Here is a 12422-nt window from a genome sequence, read left to right as displayed (position 1 = left end):
CTTATGCTGTTCTCTAGTAGTTTCTAAAGTTTAAAGTCTTATATTAAGGTATTTGATCCACTTTGGATACAATTTGGTATGGAGTGAAAAATATGTATTTAATTTCATTTTTCAACATGTGTCAGTTTGGTTTGCTTAACACCATTTTTAACATTGTTGTTTTACTCATTTTAAAAATGTATATTTAAAAAACTTTGTTGAAGATTGAAAGATTTCTTGGTGCATTGTCCCATTGCATTAGTCTATATGTCTCTTTTTGTGTGAGCACATGGCACTTTTGTTACTATGGCTCTGTAGTATAATTTGAGTGAAGGTATTCTGATGCTTCTCATACTGATGTTTCTATTTAGGATAACTTTGGCTATTCTAGGGTTTTTTTTTGTAATTATAAATGAATTTTATATTTTTTCAGTTCTGTGAAGGATGTCATTAGAATTTTTATTATAACTATATTAATATAAAGATGATATTTGATATAATAATTATTTCAACTACAACAATTCTGCAAGTCTGTATGCATGGGAGTTCTTTCCTTCTTCTAGTGTCTTCTTCAAATTTTTCCTTAAAAATAAAAACGGAAGGAAGAACAAGCCCCTTTCCCATTACCAAAATATAAAAAATAAAATGTTACAGCAGTTTCTTTCTGGGTTTTCAAAAATTGGAGACTGACGGAGATATGCATGAGGGAGATGGAGATTGTTGTATTTGCTGACTCCTATCTTTTCTATGATTCATGCTGTTGCTTGGTTCTGTATTGGACATCCATCTGACATCTGCTGGAGACATCTTTACTTTAGGAGCTTTCTTTTTGCATAAAAGGGGTCTCAGTCACACTTAACCTTGTAGTCTGTGGCCTGGGAAATGTCTCTCACCTTCTGGGTGCTCCATGGTCATACCCTCAGGAGAAGCAAATGTCCTAGTCCTGGGGCATGTTCTAAATGCATTGGGAATGAAGAATAACAGACTCTGTGAGACCTTACAGGTGGACAGTTACCTTCTTATTTTCAAGACCTCCTGAGTGTTACTCACTGCATGCTGTTAGATAGACTGTGGGACTTTCAGACTTGTCCTGTTCTACAGGAGTAGATGACAAGTAGGTGGTTCCAGGGGGCTATTTGTCTGTTAACTTCAATTTCATGGCTACTGCACTTTGGGATTATTCTCATTTATGAGATCTGCTCCAGCTACTGAGAGAAAGACCCATCTTCCCTGATGTGTTTCCTTGCTTGAGGCCCCCTGCTCTTTGTAGTTTACCCTCTCCAGAACTGTCTCACAGGGCTGATGCACACTGTAGTTTAAATTTAGGTTCTATGGCTTGTAGTTGTTTCCTCTTCATAGTGCTCCAGTGTGACTCAGCTTTGGGCAGTGACTTTCCTCTCAACTACCCAGCAACTACCAGCAACTACCCTTAGCCTCACAGAGTGACAAAATGGAATTTTTCTTCTCACTGTTAACCTATCTACCAGAGGACTCACTGTCTCACCAAAACATGCAACTACATTTGAAGTTTGTGGGGGTTGTGTGCTAGAAGAATCCAGAAATTATGAAAGAACAATAACCTAAACCACAGCAATGATTCAAGGCCATAGTGGCTGCAGAGTGACTCCTGACTGCTCAGGTGGGTTTCCTGTGTTGATATTGTACTGTTTTGTTTCTAAGCCTGCTGATCTATTGTTTCAATTGGAAGTTGGAAGGAATGCCCTAGAGGGACTGGTAACATTACCAAGGCTAAGGTTCTCTGATGAAATCAGGATGTCAGGGTGGAAACCCAGTCTTTAGATTAAGGCTGGCAAGTGTGATTGGAGCAGGGTCAGTAGTGAAAAGGGCTGTCTGATTAATCTTGTGATGGGAAGAATTAGGATTGAAAACTTTCCCTAGTCAACAAAAAGGAGTTACACCATTATAAAGACTTATGAGGGAGCATCCTCCAGCATCCAATCTGGCAGTGACGAAGAGGAAGAATGCACTAGAAGGTATAAGAGTAAACAGGGAAGATGCCAGTCTGGGTGGCTCCGCAGCAAAGAAGTAGGTAAAAAAAAAAAGCAGACTAGAAATCTCTGCATATGACTTAGTGACTAAAAAGAACCAAAGTAAGAGAAAATAGACCTTATTAGAAATAGAGGAAGAGTTTTGTAAATCCACAAAGTAGTCAAAAGTACACTTAAAAAGTACAGAGAAAAATATGAACAATGTAGAGAAAATAAGCTAAGCTAAACACATCTCTAGCAGTATGGCTCTCTTGTGATAGAAATGGAAATAGAAAAAGAGACAGCTAATCCAACTCTTAGACACCTGAATATTGTATGGGAAGCTACTCTACTGGGTGTAGTGTAGCTACTTCATTGGGTGATGAAGAATTTCAACCTAGTGAATTGTTCACTTTTTTTGGAGACAGGGTTTCTCTGTAGCTTTTGGAGCTTGTCCTGGAAGCCTGGAAGTAGCTCTTGTAGACAAGGATAGCCTCAAACCCACAGAGATCCACCTTCCTCTGCCTCTGGAGTGCTGGGATTAAAGGTGTACACCAGCACCATCTGGCGAATTGTTCACTTCTTATATTGCCTTAGAAAGTGGAGGGATCTTCCTGATGATATTCTGCTATACTCACAGATTGCTTTGTGCAATTGTCATCAGAGAGGTTTCCTCTGGCAGTAAATGGGAGCATATGCCACTGAGCAGGCTTACAGAGACTGAAATACCAAGCATAGGGCCTAGATGAGTCTGCACAGGTCTGCATATATGTTATGGCTGTTAGTTTAGTGTTTCTGTGAGACTCCTAACAGAGGAAAGGGTGTATCTCTGCCTCTTTTGCCTGCTCTTGGGACTCTTTTCCTTCCATTGGGTTGCCTTGTCTAGCCTGGATATGAGGGCTTCTGCCTTGTCTTACTGTATTTTGTTTTGTCCTGTTTAGCTCTTGTCTCCAGGAGGCCTGCTCTTTTCTAAAGAGGAAGTGGGTGGGAAAGTGGATCTGGGGAGAGGGGAGGTGTGTGGGAGGGAGCTTGGTGTAGTAGAGGGAGGGGAAGCTGTGATGAAGATATATTGTATGAGAGTTGAAGAATCTCATGAGCATCCTGTAATGACTTGTGAGGATTGAGAGCCTACTTCTATATCCAGAAGGGAATGATAACAGGTCCAGTCCTGTGAACATCTCCTTTGACCGATCTTAGCTGCTCTGATTCAAGAAGGCAGTGGTCATGTCCAACCAGAAGAAAACAATTACATAATAATGACTTGGGGCCTCATGTGTGTAACATGAACACTCTACAAATGAGCTATATTCCTGGCACCTGCTGTCTTATAAGAAAACTGAGATACAATACTTAACTTAGACACAAACATGTAGTTAATGCTGGGACCAGTATTCAAACCACTTTATTCCCCCTCTTTTTAATTCTGTGTTCTGAATAGCTAAATACTCCTAGAATGGAAAGATACCCTGTAAGTCACCCAAACAGCTCACATTATTTATAAGATTCCCTGCCAGCTCATGGTATACTTTGGAGAAGGTGAAAAGCAGTGTGCTATGGGGATGTACTTGTGAACAGTCGCAACATCTCTGAGACACAATTTTGAGGTAAAGGAAGTGTCTCTCTGATTCCCTGAATAAACCATGAGCTTTTTATTATTTTAGTCATGCAGGCAGCCTCTCCAACGGGAGTGAGCTTGTTCTTGAGCTTGTTTTCTGTGTTTTGTGGTTGGTTATATCATTGTTTCCAGTCTGATAGCAGACTTCATAGTCATGGACTGATGTGCTGAAAGTACTTTGCCAAAGTTAATCTTCATGGGTAAGGGGGTTCAATCTGGGGGAATAAAATTGCTGAGAAGTAGTCAGAGGAGCATATCATATTGTTGCATTCCTGGTCTTTTTTATGTTGTTCTATCCCATTTCATCTGATAAATATCTCTTGACTAGCGTGTGTGAATCACTATGTAAAATGCTGAAAATGAGTAAGGATTATGTAAAATAGAGCTACTTCCTTACCCAGCTTTTTGTCTGCTAGAGAGATAAATGAGATAAAATGAAATTACAATGCAGATAGTTATGAATGGAGTATAGCTGAAATTAGAAAGACTTGTAGGCTTGCCTCAAGAATGACAGAAGAGCACTTGAAGGGAGCGCTTTCTTAGCTAAGGCCTGGGAGGCAAAGGTCATCAGTATGGCCAAGGCTATTTTGGCTAGCAGGTTACAAGAAGCCCGTTTCAGTCAGTTTCAAGTTGTGTGTCTACCCTTTCCACCATCTCCTCAAAAGAGTTAGATAGCTTGTGCTGAGGTTGCCAGATTGGATGAAGCTAATGAAGCTTGGCTTACAGTGAGACATGTTTTTTGTTTTTTTTTTTTTTTTTTTTTTTTTTTTAATATACCTGGGCAGTGTACAAGACAATGCTTGTGCCCAGGGCAAGCTAGTTTTATGCTCAGAACTCCAAGTTATTCATGGAGCATAAAGTGATTTGAATGATGGTTTTCCCTCAAAATTGAAGGGGAAGCCCAGCCAATCACCTTGTTTGTAAGAGCTAAAGGCTCCCAAATGCCCCACGTTGGGCGCCAAAATGAAGGGGCATGGTTGATCGGCAGTTATGATTAACCAGACTAGCTTTAATATACAATATTCAGCTTTAATAAAGGAAAGAAAAGGGAACTTACAAATCCAAGGTTTCAGCGAGGAGCACAGGAAAATAAAGAGAAGGCGGGCCGCATGTCTGCAAGATTTTATAAGTAAATATTAGCCTAAGGGGGACACGCCTTACAAACAAGGTGATTGGCTTGGCTTCCCCTTCACAAAATTAATGTTGAACTTTCAACCTTGGTGTACTAGTAAAAACAGGCGCAGCACTAGGAAGGTGGTTAAGCTGTGAGAGTTCTCCTCTAGGAAGTGGGATTACCAGTCTTACAAAGCGGTTTGGGACTAAAGGAGATACTCTCTTGCTTGTTTATCCCTCTTCTGTGAGGACATAGTGTTCTTTAGCTGTGAAGAAGACAGCAACAAAGCCTCATCTTGAGAGCAGAGGTCTTGGTTGTCGTACAACAAATGATGGCACCATGATCTTTAGAGCTGAGGGAAATAAATATATCATCTGTTAAGTGACCCAAATTGTGGTAGACTTTTTAAAAGAACAGCACAATTGGACTATAGCAATCTAGAAAGAGAGAAGGATAGACAATTTAGGTCTTAGTGCACTAGCTAACTCGCTCCTGTCTGCCTGGACAAATCCAGCTCTCATCAAAGGATATATTCTAATAGCAGATAATTAGCTTCATTACCTTCATTATTCTTTTTCTTATAGCTCTCATCTTTCTGTCAATACAATGCTATACCCAAAGTCTTCCTACTATTTTTATTTTTAAAATGCTTCCCTGATATTCTCTCCCATGCTCATACTTGCAAACTAACCCACTTGCAAACTAACCGTTCATTTCTTTTTCTTGATGGAAGTTTTTGCTTTTCCCTTTCTCACTAACTCAACTAAAACAAATTCTCTTGGTACCACATGAAAGGTTATTTTTAAGAATAATGATGACTATCATTGAGATAACTAGCCTCAAGCTTGAAAATTTTCAGAATATTATCTCTCTCTGTGTGGTGTGTGTGTGTAATTTGTGATGTGTGATATATGTGTGTGAAGTGTGTGCGTGATGTGTGTGTAATGTATATGTGATATGTGGTGTGTGTGTGTGTGTGTGTGTGTGTGTGTTGGTGCCTGTGGAAGCCAGAAGAGGGTATCAATTCTCATCCCTGAAGCTGCAGTTACATTTGGTTGTGAGTTGCCAGATGCAGGTGCTGAGAACCAAAGTGCAGTCCTCTGCAAAAGAAGAAAGCTCTCCTAACTGCTAATTTACCTTTCCAACCCAGAGACTCAAGCTTTTTAAGGAGCTCTCCTTATTTAGTAAAGGAATCTTACATCTTGGAATTCTGAAAATCAAGAATGATGTATCAGCAAGTTCTTATTCCTTCTTTTACATTTGGCATCGATAAGTAAGTCACCCCTAACAAGAATATAATGACATCATATTTATAGAGAATTGGAGTCATTGTTAAAAGAGACAATAGAGATGGAGGGAGGGGAGAGGAGTAACAGGAGAGGAGAAGGGAAGGGAAAAGATGAATCAATAAGCAACTATAGCTACCTTCTCTAATGGCAAGTAGAGTTTGATTCATTGTAAACAATTGCTTATCTTTCCTTGCAATTACTATGCCCATTTACTACCTAAGTGATGATATGGAAGTTATTTAACCTCTCTATTAATGGCTCATTTCTACGTAACTGAGTCATTGTGGGGAACAGAAGAATCAGTGTCTTAAACACCTAAGGACAGAGTGACTACTTCATAAACAGGAACCATTATTTATCTTTTGTACTTTTTCCTTTTTTACTAGAATTTTACTCTATAGTCCAGGCTGACTTGAAACTCCCTATGTAGCTGTTGAGCTTGTAGCAAGCCTCCTGAATGCTGGGATTATGGCATAAGTCTTTATGTCTGGTGCTCGTGTGTGTGTGTGTGTGTGTGTGTGTGTGTGTGTGTGTGTATGCAAGTGTATGTTTATGATTTATGCGTGAGTAGGGATATGGGGACTTGGGCATGCCATGATGTGTGTATAGGTCAGGGTGCAACTTTTAAGGAATAGGTTCTTGCTATCTACTTTGTTTTGAGGCTGAGTGTCTGTTGTTTCTGCCACCTCACCACATTCTCCAGTCTAGTTTGCCTGCAAGTTTCCAGGAAATTGCCTTGTCTCTGCATCCCATCTCACTGCAGGAGTGCTGGGATTACAGATGTGCACCATTGCGTGGATTACAGATGTGCACTCTTGCATGTAGCCTTTTTATTTGGATTTCCCGAGGTCTGAACTCAAATGTCAGTCTTGCATGGCAAGTGCTTTTATCTTCTGAGCCATTTCCCAGGTCCACCATGCCTGACTTTCTGTGAATTAAAAAATATTCTTCTCTCTTTTTATACTTTTCAATCATGTTTTTATTGCAGCTAAGACTTTAATAAAGCAAGACACTTATATAAAATGATACTAGAATACATTACAGATTTAAGGAGTCTATTATTATTTTTTTTGAAAGTTGCTTTGGGCTAGATAAAGCTACGATTGTAAGCTGTGTTGCAGTTAAAACGTAACAAAATGGGGATATCTTATATACTATTACCAGATATTTTTAATAGAAGTAAGTTTTAGTCTGAATTTCAAAGCAAAGAATTTCTTATATTTGGGCAACACCTTCAAACACCATCATACATCATTTTAATTTTGCTTCCTTTTGCAAAACACTGTAGACATATTAAGAAATACTTTTTATAGAAGAGCAAACAAAATAATGAAGTATTCAGGAGACTGATGGATGTGTGAAATATTGGACTAAGGGAATAACTAAGACCCTGAAAGACAAAAAATGTGTGTGTGTCTCTCTATGTGAATCATAGCTTTTAATGTTTATATCTCTATATGTAAGAGGGGATGAATATGATGCTAAGCTTTGAAACTAGAAAGGAGACCATGAAAGGGGGAAAGAGAAGTTTGGGAGGAGTTGGAAAGCAATGAGGTGCTTGTGACATGAATGTGGCAAGATGGTTATAAAGGGGTGGAAGGGCACAAGGGAGGGAAATTCAAGGGGATGAGGCAAAGTGAGAAAGAGAATAAAGAAAATCAGACTTTGTTTGAAAATGCCATAATGAAACCTAATACTGTATATGTTACTCAAAAATTAAAGTTGGGAAAGTTATTTAAATGAGTAGGGTTCTGACTCTTGTTCAGGTGTGATAACTTGCCCAATAGGATTATCTCTGTGTAAGAATGATTTTTCATAATTGAATTGTAAAGGACTGAATTGCCTTGGCCTGCCCAGTTTGTAGGTCTGACTTTTTTTTTTTTTTTTTTTTTTGGTTTCAATGACAAGTTCAAACACTAGTGATAATTTTGGTGCTAATGGATTTTGTTCCAGGATAAGAAAGAAATCAGTTGATTCCTGAGCCCTTGACTATCTGGTACTTTTGATCACTGCATTTAGGAATGATTTAGGGAAATGTGGCTCTTGAAATGCTGTGAAAAACAAACTGATTTTAGAAGTGGAGGGGAAAGACTTAGAAATGTTTTCTCTCTCTTTTTAAATGCAGAAAGCAAAACACTGCGTGTATTTGCTAAGAGATTTGGGTTGAATTAGCAGCACTCAGCCCTAATGGGTGGGATTTTTCATGTAACTATATTTGTCAGTTCTGAAAGGCAAATAATCTTATTGTTAAAGACTTTGGCAGTTACAACAGTTGCAGAAGTTTTCTGAACAAAAAAAAGATGTTTTATTTCAACGAGGAGAAAAGCAGCCCACTCTTGATCCAACTCAAACTGTTGGATGCATCTTCCTTTAAAATACTTATATTAGAGGGGCTGGAGAGCTGCGTTGGTGGCTAAAGGCATGTGCTGCCCTTCCAGACACCTGAGTTCAGATCTGAGCACCCACATCTTGTCATTATCCATGGGATATCTGGCCTCTGTGGACATTACATGGATATTTTGCATCTCAGACAAGAACAAACACACATAGAAATAAAAATAAACACAATTAACCAGGCAGTGGTGGCACATGCCTTTAATTCCAGCACTCAGGAAGCAGAGGCAGGTGGATCTCTGTGAATTCAAGGCCATCCTGGTCTATGAGAACAAGCTCCAAAGCTATAGAGAAACCCTGTCTTGAAAAACAAAAACAAAACAAAATGAAAAAACAAAGAAAACCACAATTAATGTTTATTAGACATTACATTATAATGTAATCTCTTGTACATTGTAATGTAATAAACATTAATAAACATTACAAAATGTTTATTAGCGATATAACTTTCACTTGGCCATTTGGAACTGACCAATTACAGTATTTTGTGTAAATCTCTTTGCTTTTTGTGGTTTATTAGAATGGTGTTTAGTAGGTTCTCATGACTGGAATTGTGATGAGTTTTCATTCAATAAGTAAAACGTTTCTTTATATAATATGGAAACATCATTTTATATTAGAAATGGGACAGACCAAGGCTGACATGGCCTAGAAAGTATTTGACTTTTTTGAAAGTTTTCTTTATCTTAGAGCTCTTCTCTACATGGTTGTGCGTTTTCTTGTGGCTCTGACCAAATACTTGACAAGAAGCAACTACAGGGAGAAAGGACTTATTTCATCTTACAGTTCAAATGTGTGTAGTTCATACAGTTGTGAAGGTATCTTAATAGAAGTCAGCTCTATGGTTACGGGATCATACACTTGAGACTGCTACTCTATCCCATCATAACAGAGCAGGAAGTAGAGAACCGATAGGAGGTGAGTCCTGGCTCTAAAACCTCCATGCCTGTCCCCCGTGACCCACTTTCTCCAGTGAGGTTCCATTCCCTAAGGTGTCACAGTCTTCTCAAAAGCAGCACCACTACGTGTTCAAATATATGATGAGCCCATGGTGGGCAATTCACATTCAAGCCATAACAGTATGCTTGTTCCTTCTTGTGTAGTTCCACTCTGAGGAAATGCCTGGACTATTTTTTTACACTAAACCAGTTTCTCCTGTGAACATATTTGTATTTCAGAAGCGGTTCTGGGGAAGGGAACACAGCCCACAAGAATTATTAGCAAATTTTAATCCCAGCACTTGGAAGGCAGAGGCAGGCGGATCTCTGTGAGTTCGAGACCTGGTCTACAAGAGCTAGCTCCAGGACAGGCTCTAAAGCTGCAGAGAAACCCTGTCTCAAAAAACAAACAAACAAAAAAAAAAGAATTATTAGCAATTGAGGGGCTATGACATGGTGGTTAAGATCTCTGGTCTTAGATTCAAGAAGTTGGAAAGTGATCTTTCTTTTTCTTTTCTCCCTCTACCTTTATTGAGTTTGACTGGTTTAGGAAAAACTTTGCATATCTAATAGTTATGACTTCATGAGTTTAGAGGGAACAGTTGTGAAACCATCACCAGCAAGTTTATTAGCATATATCCCATCTGCTAAAATTTATTTATTATAGTTTTTCCAGTGTGGTAAGAACTAATTGCTAAGATTAAAACTCTTATCAAATTAGTATATAAGATGATCCTAGTTATGAACACTGTCTCCAGAATGTACCTTGCTTAACCGAGGTGGGGGGATGTGTTTATGTGAGACTTTTTGATCCATTTATACATTGGATATGTAGACTGTTTACAACAAAATCCCCAATATTACTACTAATGTGAGCCAAATATACCTGGAAAATATTTCCCCTTTATTTTGAATTTTTATATTTATTCACATTTTTGTATATGTGTGCACATGTGTATGTGTACACATGTATGCCATAGCATGCATAGGGGGTGTCAAAAGATAACTGTTCTCTCCTTTTGCTATGTGGGTCCCAGGGATTGAACTCAGGTCATTAGGCTTGGTGGCAAGGACCTTTGTCTGCTAAACCACCCATCCAGCTTTCTGATACTGTTTCTGATTGTATATATATGTATACACTCAGAAGTGGTATTTATGCTAATTTAGATTTCTGAGGAGCCTACCTACTAATTTCCATAAGGGATATGTATCAAGACTCCTGTCTCTCCCTATATTAGCCTGGGAAGGGGCCATTCTGAGCTCTGGCTTTCTGTTTTTTCCACATGGAGATGTTAATGGTCTCTGTGATTGTTATTAAGATTATTTAGAAGGAGAACATGTAAATTATTTAGCATTTTGACATACACAAAGGAAATGGCTGTTACATGGAAGAATTCTAATATTGTACTAAGATACTGGTTTGATTTAATGAAAACTCTTAGAATGGAAATAATTATGTGAGAGAGAAGGAAGTGAGGTGGTAGAAATAAAAATTAGCGAAATATAGATTCAACAAATTCTAGAGCCAATATATTTGTTAGCCACACAGGACAGGTATATAGGAAAATGACAAGAAGAGGAACCCACAGGGTAGAACCAACTGCTAGAAGGGGGAGAGGAAGAGGCTGTGAAGAGATTGCTGAGTGAGGTAAAAGCTTTAATCCAGGTTTTACTAGCTACCACTGCTGTTAGCTGCCCTATCAGTGGGAGCCCATCCTCAGGAAAATAGTATTTTAATTTGAACGATGATGCTCAAATGAGGAAATCATAATGAAAAGTGGAGTCAAGCCTGGTTTAATTAGCTAGTGACAAAGGTCTTGGATATGAGGTATGCAGAACAGGAAAGGACTGGTGCGGGAGATATTTTGGGTTATAAACAGTGGAACTCTACTTAGGCTGCTGTTTGAGTTCCCTGGGTGCTATTGTTGTCTTTCTCAACCTGCTGACTCCATTCAAGGTGATAAATAGCACAAATGCCTGTGCCTTTCTGTTCTACTTATTGGTGGTGTTACTATTAATTAAAGAAACATGGAGTAAAAAGCAAAGGGACAAACAAGAAAAGGAAAACTAATTTTCCTGGTGACTGGGAAGGATAAAGGGTTTAGGCAATCCCAGAGGGCTGTTCCTTAGTCTTTTCTCAGTCCAATTTACCATTGCCTCAGAAGGATTGGCAAGCAATAAAACAGAGAGCCAATAATTATTATTCTGTTTCATATGTTTGGACACGTGCACATGTGTACACATATTTCTAGTGTCACACCTAGATGGTAACACAAAGTCTTTGGTCAGTATTATTATGCAAGGGAGCATGAAGAATTTTGACTTACCCAGAGAAAGTAAGTATAGAGGATAGTTATTTGATTTCAATGGCAAACTTAATACAGGGACAGATTTTAGTCCCCAAGTCTTGGAAAGTTAGTGTCTCAGTCACAAAGTCTCAGTCAGAAATTTTGTACCTGATTTATCCCTATGGTCAAGAGAAGGTTCGCAGTCCTCAGTCATTCCATTCATTGAAGTCTGCAAAGAGAGGAATACTTGTCTCTTTGGCCTTTTCAGGCCTGGAATCTCTATTCCCTGTGTTTTCAACATGGCGGTCCTCTCTCAGATCCTAGAACCTTGACCTCATTTCTTGTTCACCTCCCTAGTCTAACACTATATCCTGCACATGCTTTATATCCAGAATCTCGACTTCTATTTTTAATTTACCAGGAGCTTAGCAGTGCTATTGCAATATATATAGCCACAGCCATAATGTGAAGGCGAAGGGCCAGATACCACTGCCTCAGGCTTAACTCATAATTTTTCTTGCCCTTTAACAGAAAACTAAATTACGTTCAGCTTATTTTAGTATACAGATATAAACCACTCAGTAGTATACAAGAGATATATAATACGCGCTGAACTCATGAAAAGTGGCCTTTCATGATTCAGTGGGTAAATCCATTCTTTGGACCATTTCTAATGCCTGCATTTCTGTGACTTTTTTCCTTTGTTTAAATACCAAATTTTCTCCAGGCCTGACATCCTTTGCTGTGCTTTCTTAGAAGCCACATAGTAGGATGACCTGAAATTAGGGAAGGAAGTTAGCTGAGATAAAGCCTGCCT

This window comes from Arvicola amphibius, chromosome 2, assembly GCF_903992535.2.
Source record: "Arvicola amphibius chromosome 2, mArvAmp1.2, whole genome shotgun sequence".
In the NCBI taxonomy this organism is placed as follows: Eukaryota; Metazoa; Chordata; class Mammalia; order Rodentia; family Cricetidae; genus Arvicola; species Arvicola amphibius.
Note: the sequence above shows the minus strand (reverse complement) of the source record.